The sequence below is a fragment of the Oryx dammah genome, unplaced genomic scaffold, assembly GCF_014754425.2.
Source record: "Oryx dammah isolate SB20612 unplaced genomic scaffold, SCBI_Odam_1.1 HiC_scaffold_26, whole genome shotgun sequence".
Classification (NCBI taxonomy): Eukaryota; Metazoa; Chordata; class Mammalia; order Artiodactyla; family Bovidae; genus Oryx; species Oryx dammah.
The window spans coordinates 84,181,875-84,197,083 of NW_024070210.1; positions in this window are offsets into that span (position 1 = coordinate 84,181,875).

Below are 15,209 nucleotides of genomic sequence, written 5' to 3' on the forward strand. Positions count from 1 at the left end.
ATTAGATTAAATGTCCAGTTTTCAACCCAAAAAATCACAAGACATGCAAAGACACAGGAGACTATGGCTCATTGAAAGGAAAAAATAAGCCAACAGAAAATGTCACTGAGACCAAAAGAGAGGCTTACTAGACAAAGACTTTAAAACAACTGTATCAAAGATGCTCAAAGAACCAAAGGAAGACATGGAGAAAGTTCAGAAGACAATGTGTGAACAAAATGGATATATCAGTAAAGAGACCAGAAACAAATTCCAGAGCTGAAAGGACATTAACTGAATTGAAAAATTCACTGGAAGTTTTTAAAGACATATTTGAGCGGGCAGAAGAAAGAATCAGTGAATTTGAAAGAAGGGTAATTGAAACTATTGAGTCTATGGAACGGAAATAAAAGTGAGCAGAGCCCAAGGGATCTATGGGACACCATCGAGCACACCAACATATGTATTATAGAGTCCCAAAAAGAGAAGAGAGAAAGGGCCAGGGATTACTTGAAGAAAAAGTGGTCCAAAACATCTTAAGTTACATGAAAGACATCAATATAATTTCAAGAAGCTTAATAAACTCCAAGCAAGATGAACTCAAAGAGACCCATACAAAGACATATTGTAACCAAACTATTGCAAGACAAAGAGAATTTTAAAGCAGTAAGATGGAAAGGGATTCCTCACAAAGGATCCTGTAAGGTTATTAGATTTCTTATCAGAGACTTTGGAGACCAGAGATATTGTCCTGATATATTCAAGGTGCTAAAAGAAAATGAAACAAAGCCCTATCAACCAAGAATTCTATATCCAGCAAATCTGTCCTTCAAAACCAAGGGAGAAATTAAAGCATTCCCAGATCAACAAAAACTGAGAGATTGTTACTACTAGACCTTCCCTGCAAGAAATGTTCAAGGGAGTCCTGCAAGTTGAAGTAAGAGAGCACTAGATAATACCTCTAAGTTGTATGAAGAAATAAAGATCTCACTAAAGGTGAATATATGGAAAAATTTTAAAGCTAGTATTATTGTAACAAGTTTCTGACACCACTTTTTATTTTCTCTATGACTTAAGGGGTTAAAACTTTTAAAATTATTAATCTAAAAGCTAATATTATTGTAACTTTTGGTTCATAGTTCCATATTATGCTTTCTATGTAATTTGAGACCAATGCGCTTAAAAAAGATCAGGGCTTCCCTGGTGGCTCAGACAGTAAAGCTCTGCAAGGCAGGAGACTTGGGGTTCAATCCCTGGGTCAGGAAGATCCTCTGCAGTGGGAAATGGCTACCCACTTCAGTATTCTTGCCTGGAGAATTCCGTGGACAGAGGAATCTGGCAGGCTACGGTCCATGGGGTTGCAAAGAGTCAGACATGACTGAGTGATTAACACACACACACAATACACTAAAAAACAACTATTACTTTGGTTTTAGACACACAATGTATAAACATATGATTTTGTAATGTCAATAACTGAAAGAGTGGTGATAGAGTTACAAAGGGCCAGAGTTCTTGTATGTTACTGAAGTTACACTGGTATCATTTCAATTTGGAATATTATAAATTGAGAATGTTAATGTAATCCCTACAGTGACCACAAAAAAAAAAAACAGGTATATGCAAAAGGAAATGAGAAGGGAATTAAAACATTTCACTATAAAAAACAAAGCACTAAACAGAAAGCAAGATAGTAATGAAGGAACTGGGGGACCAAAAAAGCTAGAAAACATCTAGGGAAAAAAATAGCAAAAAGACAGAAATAGGCCTTATTGTTAGTGAAATCATTAAATGGATTAAACTCAACAAGAAAATGCAGAAACTGGCAGAATGGATTTAAAAAACATGACACCCAACAACATACAAAAGCTACTTTATATCCAAAGATACAAATAGGATTAAAAGTGAAAAGTATAGAAAAATATATCAGGCAAATAGAAACCAGAAGAAAATGGGAGTTCACTTCAGTCGCTCAGTCGTGTCCGACTCTTCGCAACCCCATGAATTGCAGCACGCCAGGCCGCCCTGTCCATCACCAACTCCCGGAGTTCACTCAGACTCATGTCCATCGAGTCAGTGATGCCATCCAGCCATCTCATCCTCGGTCATCCCCTTCTCCTCCTGCCCCCATTCCCTCCCAGCAGCAAAGTCTTTTCCCAATGAGTCAACTCTTCTCATAAGGTGGCCAAAGTATTGGAATTGCAGCTTTAGCATCATTCCCTCCAAAGAAATCCCAGGGCTGATCTCCTTCAGAATGGACTGGTTGGATCTCCTTGCAGTCCAAGGGACTTGCAAGAGTCTTCTCCAACACCACAGTTCAAAAGCATCAATTCTTTGGCGCTCATCTTCCTTCACAGTCCAACTCTCACATCCATACATGACCACTGGAAAAACCATAGCCTTGACTAGACGGACCTTTGTTGGCAAAGTAATGTCTCTGCTTTTTAAATATGCTATCTAGGTTGGTCATAACTTTTCTTCCAAGGAGTAATCGTCTTTTAATTTCATGGCTGTAGTCACCATCTGCAGTGATTTATATTAATAAAAGTTTCAATATATCAAGAAGATGTAACAATTATAAACATTTATACACAGAATAATAGGCCATCAAAATATGTGAAGCAAAAATTGACAAAATTGAAGGGAGAAATAAATACTCCTATGATAATAATTGGAGCAATCAATACTTCACTCTCAAGAATGGGTAAAATACCAGACAGAAGAAAAGTAAGGAGACAAAACTTGAACAACATAATAAACCCACCAGATCTTATGTGCGCTTTAGCCAACAATAGAATACGTATTCTTCTCAAGTGCACATGGGACATTCTCTGGGATAGATCATAGGTTAGGCCACAGATTTCTCAACAGACATAAATATAGACATTATACAAAGCATCTTTAAAATGAGGTGAAGTTAAACATAAATAACAGAAGGAAAACTGGAAAATTCACAAATTTGCGGAAACTAAATGACATCCTCCTAAACCACCAATGGATCAAAGGGAAAAATCACAAGGGAAATTAGAAACTATTTAGAGACAAATTAAATTTAAAAACACAGCATGCCAAAACTTGTGGGACATAGCAAAAGGAGTGTTAGGGAAGAAATTTATAACTACACACACTGACATTAAAAACAAAAAAAGATATCAATATCCTAACTTTACAACTAAAGGAACTAGAAAAAGAAGAATTAAACCCAAAGCTAGCAGAAGAAAAGAAATAATGAAGACTAGAGCAGAGATAACATAGAGAAAAGAAAAACAATAGATAAAATTAACAAAATCAAAAGTTGGTTCTTCAAAATGATCCACAAAATTGACATGATCTACTAAGACGGAATAACAAGGAAATAGAGCATCTGAATAGACTTAGATATAATATTAACGAAACCGACTCATGTTGACGGGCCTCTAGGAGAAGATGCAGCTAGACTTGGTCCATACTGCTGGATCCCGGAAGCCAGACCATAAAACAGAGGCCTCAACCTCAGCTGATGCTACTCCTCCTCTCCACTGGGAAAAGCTCCACAAGGCACGATACCTTAGAGCTCTGCCCTCTCAGACTCCCAGGCCTCTCTCGTCTCTGCCTAGCCTAAGTATTGGTACCCTACCTCTGCATAGAATAAGTAGCCCCCTCTTGGGTGTGATATGAAATGAAACCATACATTTCCCCATCTCAAGCCCTGGTGTTCCCTATTATTGATGGACTTAATAGAGGCAAGCGTTACCCTCCCCATGTTTATCTCTCCAAAGACACATTCCTCACGGGAAGGAAAGCACATTAATGCCCATGGATCACAGTGTTGTGATATTGGGTGATATTGGCTGAGATATTGGCTGGTCCTGCTCCTTACTCTTCTGGAGGAACCTGGGCAGGTGAGAGCTCTGGCACCTGGAGCCAGACAGCAGAAAGAGCATGGTTGGGGAAGGGCAAGGGGGAAGTAAAACTCTACTGATGCCATGATTGGAGCAGGCACCAGCTCTGCCAGGACCTTGCTTCGTGGAGAATCACAAAATCTTAGACTGTCAACCAGGAAGGATTCTTGAGTCTAACACCATCACTGGACAGATGAGGAAACTGAGAATTCACATAGGCAAGAGAGATACCATGGCTATCAGTGGCAGAATCAGGACTGGAACCTGGGTGTATTGCTCCTGGCCTGGGGTTTTGCTTTTTTATGAAGGCTTTCTAGAATTTTAAAAGCCTGGGACAACAGAGAACTTCAGAGATCATCAAATTCAGACTTTATTCAAAGATAGGTACATTCTAGAACTCCACCAGCCAGTTCGGACAAAAGGACTGGAGCTCTGACCATCTCTGGAGGAAAAACCTACTGTGAGATTTGCATACAATTGCTTCAGGAGACTGCAGGTTAAATCCCTGAGTCAGGAAGATCCCCTGGAGGAGGACATGGCAACCAACTCCAGTATTCTTGCCTGGAGAATCCCATGGACAGAAGAGCCTGGTGGGCTATGGTCTATAGGGTCACAAAGAATCGGACATAACTGAAGTGGCTTAGCACACTCGCACAAAGGTGATAGCAGATTAAAAATCTGACTAAGCTTACTTGCTGAGGGTCTACTCTAGGCTAGAAAGTTGATGGAAATTCCTTCAACCTGTGTACTCTAAACTAGCTCTTGAAGGCCATTATTTTCCCTACTTTATAGTGGAAGACACTGGGGATCAGAAAGCAAGCAATTTATTCAAAACCACAGAGATAGGAAGTTGAGAATATGGGATTTGAACCCAAGTCTATTAGAATCAAAAGTACATGACTGTTCCATTAACTGATCATCGGTTCTTTATGTGTGTGTGTGTAGAGGCAGGGCAGGGAGAGGGATGGAAGAGGAAGGGGAGAAAGAAAGCGTCTGAAAAATCAGGAGTGAGTTCTATACTCTTAAGGTCCCTAATGGTGGGAGAGCTGATACTAACAGGCTACTTGTACAGTATTAGTCTAACCTATCTTCTAGCATCTGCCCCTGCTTTCATTGACTGGCTTCCCCGGAACAGGTCAGCTCCCCCATGACGGGCTGTGTCAGTACACTCTGTATTTCCCTTCCTAGCATTTGTCGAAGTAGTGATTCATTTACCCACGTAACTGTTTCTTCTCTCCCTCACTATACTGTAAGCCTCAGAAAGGTAGGGACTGTGTGTATGCTGGTCACCACTATATCACTTTGCACCTAGCGCAGGGCCTGCACAAAGTGTGTGCTCATAGTATTTGTTAGGTGGATGGCCAGATGCAAACCCTGATGCATGGATGCTTGAATACTTAAACAGATGAATCTCAGCTCGCTGGAGACCTGAAATGTGCAGCGGCCCAGAGCCCTAGGCCTGGGCTCCTGGCTGACACTCCCAGCAGACCAAGACTCTATCTCTGTCCCCCAAACCCTGCCTGTGTGGTGAGTCACCCTGTTTCTGAAAACCACAGGCTTCTTTCCACAACGAGGCTGCCCAGAGGGGCCCCCAGGCCTCAGAGTGTCAGGAGAACTCTGCTCACACACACAGTTGCTGCCAGCCCCTTATCACTGCCGCCTCTTTGATGTGTTCTTGGTGAGTCAGAGCTACTGTTGCTCAATCCTGTTCCTGTTTCAGCAGCACTCTGACATCTTTAAAAGAAAAAAGTCGGAAGTGGCAGGCTCTGCCTTTAGGCTAAAACTGCAGACAGTCCTTTGATTTGATTACTCCTTGATTTGATTATAAACGGACTTGGGGTTGAAGGGGACAGTGATGTCAGAGAGACAATGAGTGGACCTCTCACCTACGGCAAAATGAAGGGAAACGTTCCAGGACTTTGGAAGAAAACATTCCCTAGCTTCTCTACTCCGGCAGACTTATTGTATGTGCCCCCCTTCTAGTCAGACAAGGGTCTGTTGTTTCTTGACGCACCTTGAACTTTCTTCTGTCTTTTCTTGCCTACACATTTCCTCTTGCTAAGAATGCCACCCCATCTCCCATCTCTACTGCTCACTTATCCAAATACTGGGCATCCTCCTGGGTCCCACTCAATTGTTCCTTTCTCTTCTAAGCCTTTTCCGATCACTAGAGTCTCACCATCTCATGACCTGCTTGCTCTCTGAGCTCTTGTCGTATTCACATCCCATGTGGCAGTTACTCAAGTTTCATCTAATGATGTGCATTTTGCAATGTTATGTTACAACTTGAAGAAAGTCTTGATATCTTGGGAACAATGGCACTCTTGGAGCCAAAAGAAAGAAAGTAGAATCCAACTCAGCTACCTCCTTCTTATCTGATCTTAGAGAACTTATTACTTCAGTTGGTTCATCCCTGAAGATGGGTTTTTTGGGATAGTTTTGAATATGAAATAAGATAATGGAAGTAAATATGCTTTGTGACTGTACCATGGCTCACATGTGTGAGGGATAGTCAGCACCATCATCTTCCCTCTGCCTATCATTTCCAGAGTCATCAGGATTATCATGAAAGTGCTATTTCACATGTGTTATCTTCCAAACTAGATGGTGAGTCTCTCGTAGTTAGAAACCCCTCTCTTCCTATACCTAGTACAAGACTAGGCACACAGTTGGTATCCAGTGACTTTCTTAAGCAACTGATAAACTCAGGGGGAAATAAATGACAAGGAGATCCTGTTGTTTTACTCCATCTGTCTAAAATGGAACGCAAAGACATTTTTAGTCAGACACATCCCTGCCTAAAAAGGAAGGTCATGAACATTTTTGCCACAGTCCCTGACTGCACCAGGATACTTCCAGTGCAGTATCCTGGAATAATCTCTTAATCTCATCCAGCCTTCAGGAGTCCTGAGGAAGGGGGTGGAGAAGCCTAAGTGCATCAGCATCCCATTCTACAGTCAAACAAAGTGAGGCCCATTAGTAGGTCATCAATAAAACTCAGCCCCTGAGGCAGGCTCCTCACTTTGGCTTTGAATAATTTCCAGGAGACATTCATTTCACTGAGAGAGAATTTTCTACCTCTAATTGAGAGAGAGGTTTTGTAAATGTTACTATTCCTCAAGGTGTCCTTGCAAGGACCTTTCACCATCCCCATTTTACACATGAGAAGACTGAGGCTCTGAGAGGCGGGATGATCTGCCAAGATCAGACAGAAGAGAGAGGGCCAAGCTCTCATTTCCCAATACCTGCTGAGCACACTCGAGGCCTGTGGGCTGAGCCTCCTGCCCGGGTGTGAATCTCTCCCCATGTTCTCTGGTTCCCCCATTCGCAGGAAGTTCAGGTCAACCACATCCTGCCACGTCCTTGCAGACAAGATAACGATCCTCACCACCACCATTCTCTGTCCCACCACAGCCCAGGCCAGCCCAGAGAAGACGAACAGCCTCCCTCAACTCTGTTGACATCCACTGAATGTCAGAGCTAGCAGAGACCAAGTTCTCTGCTCCTCCGGGTGTCCCCTCAACAGTCGTCTGAGACGCATGTGAGCCCAGAGCCACAAGCCATCTCTGGGATTTGAGACAGTGGAGCCGAAGTAGGGCCCTTGGAATCTGTATTTTAATAAGCACCCTGTATCCTTCAGTGAGTGTTCAAGTTTGGGAGACCACTAGTCCAACTCTCACTTTCAGAGACAAACTGAAGGGTAGAGAGAAGGACCTTTGCCCTCCCAGCCCAGAAGCACAGGGTTGGTTGCCTCTGGAATGCCCGCTGAATCTCTTGAAAGAGACTACTGAATCCTATTGAATTCACACTTCCCCATTAGGGAAGCATGTTGCAAAACTAATTAAGCCAGCTTGTGATCTAATCCACTCAGCTCCATATAAGCAAAAGACAGAAAACTTTTGTGCAAGCAAAGAAAGGCCTTTGGAGACCCTCCAGAAGAACTCCCTACATTCAAAGCTGAATCCACAAGCAGACAAGTTGGAAGGCGGTGTCTTTGGAGTGATCTGAAACTGGCCTCCCATCCAAAAGCATTGACTTGTTAGCCCAGAAGTAGGCAAACTACTGCCTGCAGGTCAAATTTGGCCCACGGCCAGTTTCTGTGAAGTTTTTTGGAATGTATCCACCTCCATTTGTTTATGTATTGTTTATGGCTGCTTGGCTTTTGTGCTAAAATGGCAGAGTAAAGCCTAAAATATTTACTATCTGGCCCTATAGAGAAAATGTTTTCCAACTCCTATCTCAGCACATCAATCATCCAGCAAAGCTTCATTCCTATAGCTGTTCCAGTAGATCTCTGGTTCCCCCGGTCCTGTATTCCCAGCACCTAGCAGCAGCATAGTGCATGGCATGGTTGTAGGTACTAGAAAAAAAAAACTGTTAAACAAGAGAACCATCATAATAAGCTATTTCACTTCCCATTATACAAATGAGAAAGCCACAGCTTTCAGAAAAGGTTGAGCACATAGTCTAAGCTCTCAGAGGTAGAAAGGGCCAGGATTAGACTCTGTCTTGATCCAGAGTACAAAAATTTCCCCTATATACTTGAAGCAGGAGTCAGCCAGAATCTTGCCAGAAATCTGCAGAAATGGCACAAAGGGTCAGTTTTTTAGAAACAGGGGCTGGAGAGGTAGAAAGACCCAAGGCAGGAATAAAGAATAATCAGAAGGGATAAGATGACCCTGCTTCTGATGGGAAAAACGATTCCTGGAGATTTTCTGACACTAGTTCATACTAGAGTGTTAGCTGCTTTCTGGACCTGCTTTCTTCTTAACTGCTGCTGCTGCTAACTAAATGTGAGTAAAGGAGCTTTTTCACTTGTAGGCAAAGGAGAGCTCTTTAAGGAGTGTCAAAAGAAGAGATAAAAAGATGTTAAGCATGCTTACTAGAATACAATTCAAAATGAGCCAGGCTCTGGTCTAAGTGGTGGTGAGCCCCTGAGAACTTTCAGAGAGAGCACAGATAGCCACTTGGCAGTGAGGCTGTGGTGGACATGCCCACCGCAGGAAGAACCTGGGCCCAATGACCATGAAGCATTTCTCAGCTCTGAGCAGCTAATGATGTGGCTTAAGTCAGCCCCGACACTCCCCTTTCAGCTCATAGAGAGTCATTAAATGTACAGGACAAGCTGTTTTGAATCTGATGAAAGCTGGCTTGATGAGGGTCACTTGGCCTAAACAGCCCTAGAAAGTGGGGAATCCTTTGGGTTCTCTGATTTAAACCCTTTGTTATCTTTCCCAAACAATCCACACCCGCAGGGTATCATTGATGTTTTATAGTCTCTCTTGCTTCAGGTGGAGTGAGAACATAAAACTGAATGTCAAAAATTCAGTTTTACAGGGTTTTCTCCCCCCTCTAACCTTTGAAGTTATATCACTTACAACTAATTCACCAGAAAGTTGTTGAGCTATCACATGCATTGATTCTCTTTCAAGCACTCAACTTAGCTTATGAAGAAAGAACTCTGCTTTTATGCACTCATATTTCATTTTATAATAGAATAATAATTGAGATGTTTAATTAAAGTGATAGGAACATGTAGAGAACAAACACAAATAACAGCTGATAAGCACACACGAATTCCACTGAGGGGAACAGATGTGCCCGGGAAAATCAGAGAGAACCTTCTAGCTTCAAGGGTTTGGTGTGTTCTGGGTGGGGGCACAGTGCTTGCTGAGTGGCATGGAGAGCCTCCAGCAATTTGACAAAGTGGTTAATTGTTTAAGAAGGTTCTGCTATTTAACCACACATGCTGCAGCCCTTTGTCATGGGCAGAGCACTGACCCGTGTAAGCCTCATGACCCTCTTGAGATGGACAGAGAAAACTTACATCTAGGTAAAAAGAGGGTCAGGGACATGAAGGGTCTTTCTCAAAGACAAAGGCACAGAGATGATCTCCTTTATGTCCGTAGTGCTGGAGCCCAGCACAGAGTGGACACCTGAAGGAACAAAGTCCACTGTTTACGGGGCAGAAGTGGGAAAGCTGGGCACAAAACCTGGGAGATGTGCTTTGAGATGCCCAGTTCCTCTAGCTCGCTGATAAAGCATTTGTGAAAGGCACAGTCTATGCCGCGCTCCATGCATGGCCTGGGTACAAAAGAAGGAGCCTAATATTCTCTCCTGTTTAGGGCTCTGTGCATCCTAATTCTTATTCTCCTCAACTTTCCCGTGCCAGGGTAGAGAGGGAAGCCAAATCCGGCTGCCTTCTTTGGTGTTACTATTAAATTTCTATTGCAGAATGACCTGGGAAGAAACAGTTGAGAGTATGAGGCTTACACCAAGCTCCTCAGAGGAGGGCTCAGCTGAGTGCCCCCTATCTGGCTCACCTTCAACCCTTCACTTCGACCTCATCTTTAACTTCCAACTCCAAGACTTTCTGCATTTATGCAAAACATCCTGGCCTGTCTCCACACACCCCCCTCCACCAGCTCTAGGGGAAACCCTAAACCTCAGAGTGAAAATCAGGGGCCCATTTGCCCCCAGGAAATTAGGCACAAACAAGCCTGGGGTGAACCGCTGGGCCAAAACTGTTTCTCCGGATTAGTCACAGTTGCCCATTCACCAACGTCTCCCCAGCCCCCCACCCCCCTCACCAGGCTACCCCTTCAGCCCCAGCTCATCTGGAAGGCTGGCCTGGCCACCAGCAAGACCAGATGAACAGCGGGTGAAGAGGGGAAGCTGGGGGAGGGATGTGGCCTAGGAAACCGCAGTGACCTTCCATCTGGGTGGGGCTTCTCATTTCTTCTTTTATCCTCTCGCTAAACTGTTCGAGAAACTGCTTGTCAGCACCTCCGCTTCCTTCCTGCCTACTAGGAGGCTTTACAGACTTAATAGGAGGGTGATGGCCCCAGTCCCATCGTCACTCTCTAGGGGAAGGCGACATTGCTCCTGTGGCTTCTTATCAGCAAATATTTATTTAAACCCTGTTTTTTGACAGGTATACATTAACCATGGAGCTGATGGTTAGTAAGGTGAAGATATCCAATAATCACTAGATAACACACTCGCCCCACCAAAGGCAGGGGTTTCTATTTGCCTCTTGCTGTATCATCAAGGCCAGGAACAGTGCCTGGTATATAGTAAGCACTTCATAAGCATGTGTTGAATGAGTGAATGACAAAAACAATTGCAGAGGTCATGCTGAGTGCCAGAACTGAGCCTATCCGGGGCCGTGAGAATGTGTCAGTGGTCACCTTTGGGTCCAGGTAAGGCTTCTTTGCAGAAATGATGACCCAGCTGAGATTCAAGGAGCAAGTAGGAACTGGGTAAGGGAAGGAAGCACGGTGGCAGGAAGAGAAGTCCAGGCAGAAGGAGAAGCATGGTTGAAGGTCCAGACACAAGAGGACATAGTTCCTGAAGGGCTGAATGGAGGAAGTCATTGACGTGGAGGATGGGCAGGAAGGGAGGGTTGGATCAAGGTGATGCTGGAGAGGACAGGAAAGCAAGCCCAGCTGACTGGGGAGAGGACTCCAACTCCTTCCTCCGAGCAATGAGGAGCCACTAAAGCATGTCCAGCAGGAACTGATGCGGTCAGACTTGTATTAGCATCGCAAGTTGAGATGCCTCTGGAATAATATGTTTGCGAGTGTCTGGCTTTACAGGAGAAGAGGGAGCTGGTGAATTCACCTCAGCTGTGATTGAAGTTTAAACTGATGTGTTTCCAACCTGCTAGAAGTTTACCTTCATGTCACTACATAAAGTGTTCTATTTATCAAGTACCAATACTGTGCGACTACAGGTCAAATGCCATTCTAAGTGCTGGGCAACCCATTCACTCATTTCATCCTCACAATGGTCTTGTGGCATTGGTGCTGTTATTATTATGTTTAGAAGGTGAGACAACTGCGGTGCAGCATTCAAACTGAGACCACAGATGGCAGAACCAGAGTCTTCCTCAATCCTGTGGAGCACAGAGGGCTCCAAGTCTCAATTGCCCTGTGGGGGGAATGGAAGGAGGCTGGCCCAGGAGCTGCAGTGGAGGAGAGGGGTAACTGCGGAGGCCAGATGGGCCTTGAATGAGGGTCAGCCAGCTGTCAGGATGCACAGCACCAGCCACAGTAAGGTGAGGGGGAAGAGATGGGGCCCTATGTCTGGGCCACAGTGGCCATCCTGGCATCTCTCTACATCATCTTAGGAATCCCTCTCTTGCTCCAACATTGAATCACCTATTTCATGGGACCCACATCTGCCTCTTTCTCAGTGGACTCCTTCATTTTAGCAAAACACCCCTCCAGTAGCATCGTGAGACAGGGAAATGGATGGCAAATTTGGGGGGAATTTGCATTTTTAGCTATGTCTTAACAGCCTCTGCTGGGGTGTGGTTTGGTTGAGTACGGACTCTACATTGCAAATCACATTTCAAAATTTTGAAGACATTGCTTTTTTTGCTTCTGGTTTTTAGTGCTTCTACTGGAAAGCCCACACTTGATTAATAGTTTGGCTGGGTATAGAATCCTAGGGTGTAAATCATCTTCAAAGACAGTTGTTGAGAAATCCAGTGTCATCCCATATCCTGATCCTTTATACATATCTTGGTTTAGTTTTCATTTTTTCCTTTCTGAAAATTTTCAATATTCCCTTTAGCCCTGTTTTTCTAAAATTTCACAATAATATGCTTTGATGTGGGTATTGAGCATGAGGAGGATTCAGACAAGGAGACCCATGATTTCAGTTCTGGGAATTTTATTTTTATATTATTTCCTTGAATATTGCCTCCTTTGTGTTTTATCCTTTTTTTTTTTTTTTTCTCTTTTGGGGACTCCTACTATTTGGATCCTTACTATCCTGGATGGATCCTGCAATTTTCTTCTCTTTCCTATTTTCAGTCTATTTATTCTTTTGCTTTACTTTCTCACTGTTAACCTCATGTTCAAAATATTGTGTATTTAAAACTTATTTTTTTTGGTCTGTTAATTTTCATTTTCAAGAGGTCTGTTTACTAGTTTGATCTTCCACTGTTTCTTTTTACATTCCAATTTGGGCTTTGGATATGCAGTATCTTCTAATCTCTTTGATATTAAATAATTTTTTGAAGTCCAAAAAATGTATTGAAAATAAGTCACTAAAGATCAGATGAAAACCTCTTGTGGGGTTGAATAGGGCTTATCAGTTGGTGAAATTCACTACAAGGTAATCACATGGGGAACTAACCATTTCACTGAGGGAACATCAACCATTAGGAATACCCTTACTTGTAGATGGGGGAGCAGTCACTAAGAAAATAAGCAGCTCACTCAAGTTCACACAGTGAGCTGGGGTAGCTGAGGTTCAAACCAAGGAGGTCTCACTCTGGAATCAGCGTTCTAAACCACTGTACTACCTTGCCGCACAGAACAGAAGCAACAGCAGCTGGCATTTATTAGGTGCTTTTTGCCCTGGTGGCTCAGAAGGTAAAGTGTCTGCCTGCAATGCACGAGACCCAGGTTCAATCCCTGGGTTGGGAAGATCCCCTGGAGAAGGAAATGGCACCCCACTCCAGTACTGTTGCCTGGAAAATCCCATGGACTGAGGAGCCTGGCGGGCTACAGCCCATGGGGTCACAAAGAGTCAGACACGACTGAGTGACTTCCCTTCACTTTTGTCTGCTAGGCATGGTTGTAAACCCTTAAAAACATGAAATCTATTTAATCCTTACAACAGCCCTTGGAAGTAAGTACTATTACTGGACCCATTGTTGATGTTGATCTGAGACACCAAGAAGAGAATCCACTGGCCAAAGACCACACAGCTGGTGTCAGAGGCAGGATACAGTCCAGGGCAAGTCGTCTCCAGAGCCCTCTCTCCTTAGATTCCCAGGGACTCAGTTTCCCCATATGAAAAAATGGCCACGTGATCCTAACCCCCTGAGTGATTTTGAGAATGAGAGAACACATAAGAAACTTGTACATAATAGAGCCTCCTCAAATGCTATTTTCCTTGAAAAACATCCTCTGCCCCTCTCCCCATCCCACCCAGTCTTCAACCCCTTGAAAACCAGAAGCTACGGTGCGCGGCTCTGAAGGTTTCTCCTGCCTGTGAACTTCCGTGGTCCCATGAGCTGGACTGCAAAGTTAGGGGACCTAACTCGGAGGAGCAAGATGGGGTGGGAGTGGGGGTGAGGGTGGAAGGCCCCCAGATCTCAGGGACAGAGGACAAAGATCCGAGGTGGGAGGGAGTGTGACTTGGCACAGCCTGGGGCCCGGAGCATCACTCCTGTGTCCCCAAATAGCTGTGAAGTTCAACTAACAGACTCCAACTGACACATAAAAAGGAACACATGTAACCACTTACAGGCCAATTAATATAGGGGCGGGGAGAAAGCCACAGGGCGGGGAGGCTGCTGGGGTTGAAGTGAGCGAAAGAATGATGGCCGTGCTTCCGGCCCCCCGGCTGAAATGGGCTATTATGTGTCATCAGGAAACTTAAGAAGGGGGGAAAAAACAACCTCTGATCAAAGTCCCTTTTGTCAACTTCTAACAGATTAATAGATGACAGATTTTGCACTTAGAGCTCTACTGCAAGGTCAAGGGCACTGAAACGGGGCTTGTTGGGATTTTTTCTTCTTTCGTTCAGCTTCTAGGTTGCAGAACTCATCATTCTGACAGCCTGCCTGCCTGAAACCGCTCGAAGAAGGTTTGCCTTTCCCAGAGCTTTTGTGGGGGAGGGCGGGGAGCAAGGGGCTCTGCTAAAGAGACAAGCCAGGTTTGTTTACAGCCCCTTCTCTACTCAGCCTCCTGCTCTCCCTGCAGCCCAAAGCTCATCATGCCACTGCCCCCAGCCCCTCTTTAGTGGCCTCATGGTGGCTTTCCATGGACCACAGAAGGAAGACACACTTCTAAAGCTGTCTTCTGGAAGAAGCACAAGCTGGAATCAAGATGGCTGGGAGAAATATCAATCACCTCAGATATGCAGATGACAGCACCCTTATGGCAGAAAGTGAAGAGGAGCTAAAAAGCCTCTTGATGAAAGTGAAAGTGGGGAGTGAAAAAGTTGGCTTAAAGCTCAACATTCAGAAAATGAAGATCATGGCATCTGGTCCCATCACTTCATGGCAAATAGATGGGGAAACAGTGGAAACAGCGTCAGACTTTATTTTGGGGGGCTCCAAAATCACTGCAGATAGAGACTGCAGCCATGAAATTAAAAGACGCTTACTCCTTGGAAGAAAAGTCATGACCAACCTAGATAGCATATTTAAAAAGCAGAGACATTACTTTGCCAACAAAGGTCCGTCTAGTCAAGGCTATGGTTCTTCCAGTGGTCATGTATGGATGTGAGAGTTGGACTGTGAAGAAGGCTGAGCGCTGAAGAATTGATGCTTTTGAACTGTGGTGTTGGAGAAGACTCTTGCAAGTCCCTTGGACTGCAAGGAGA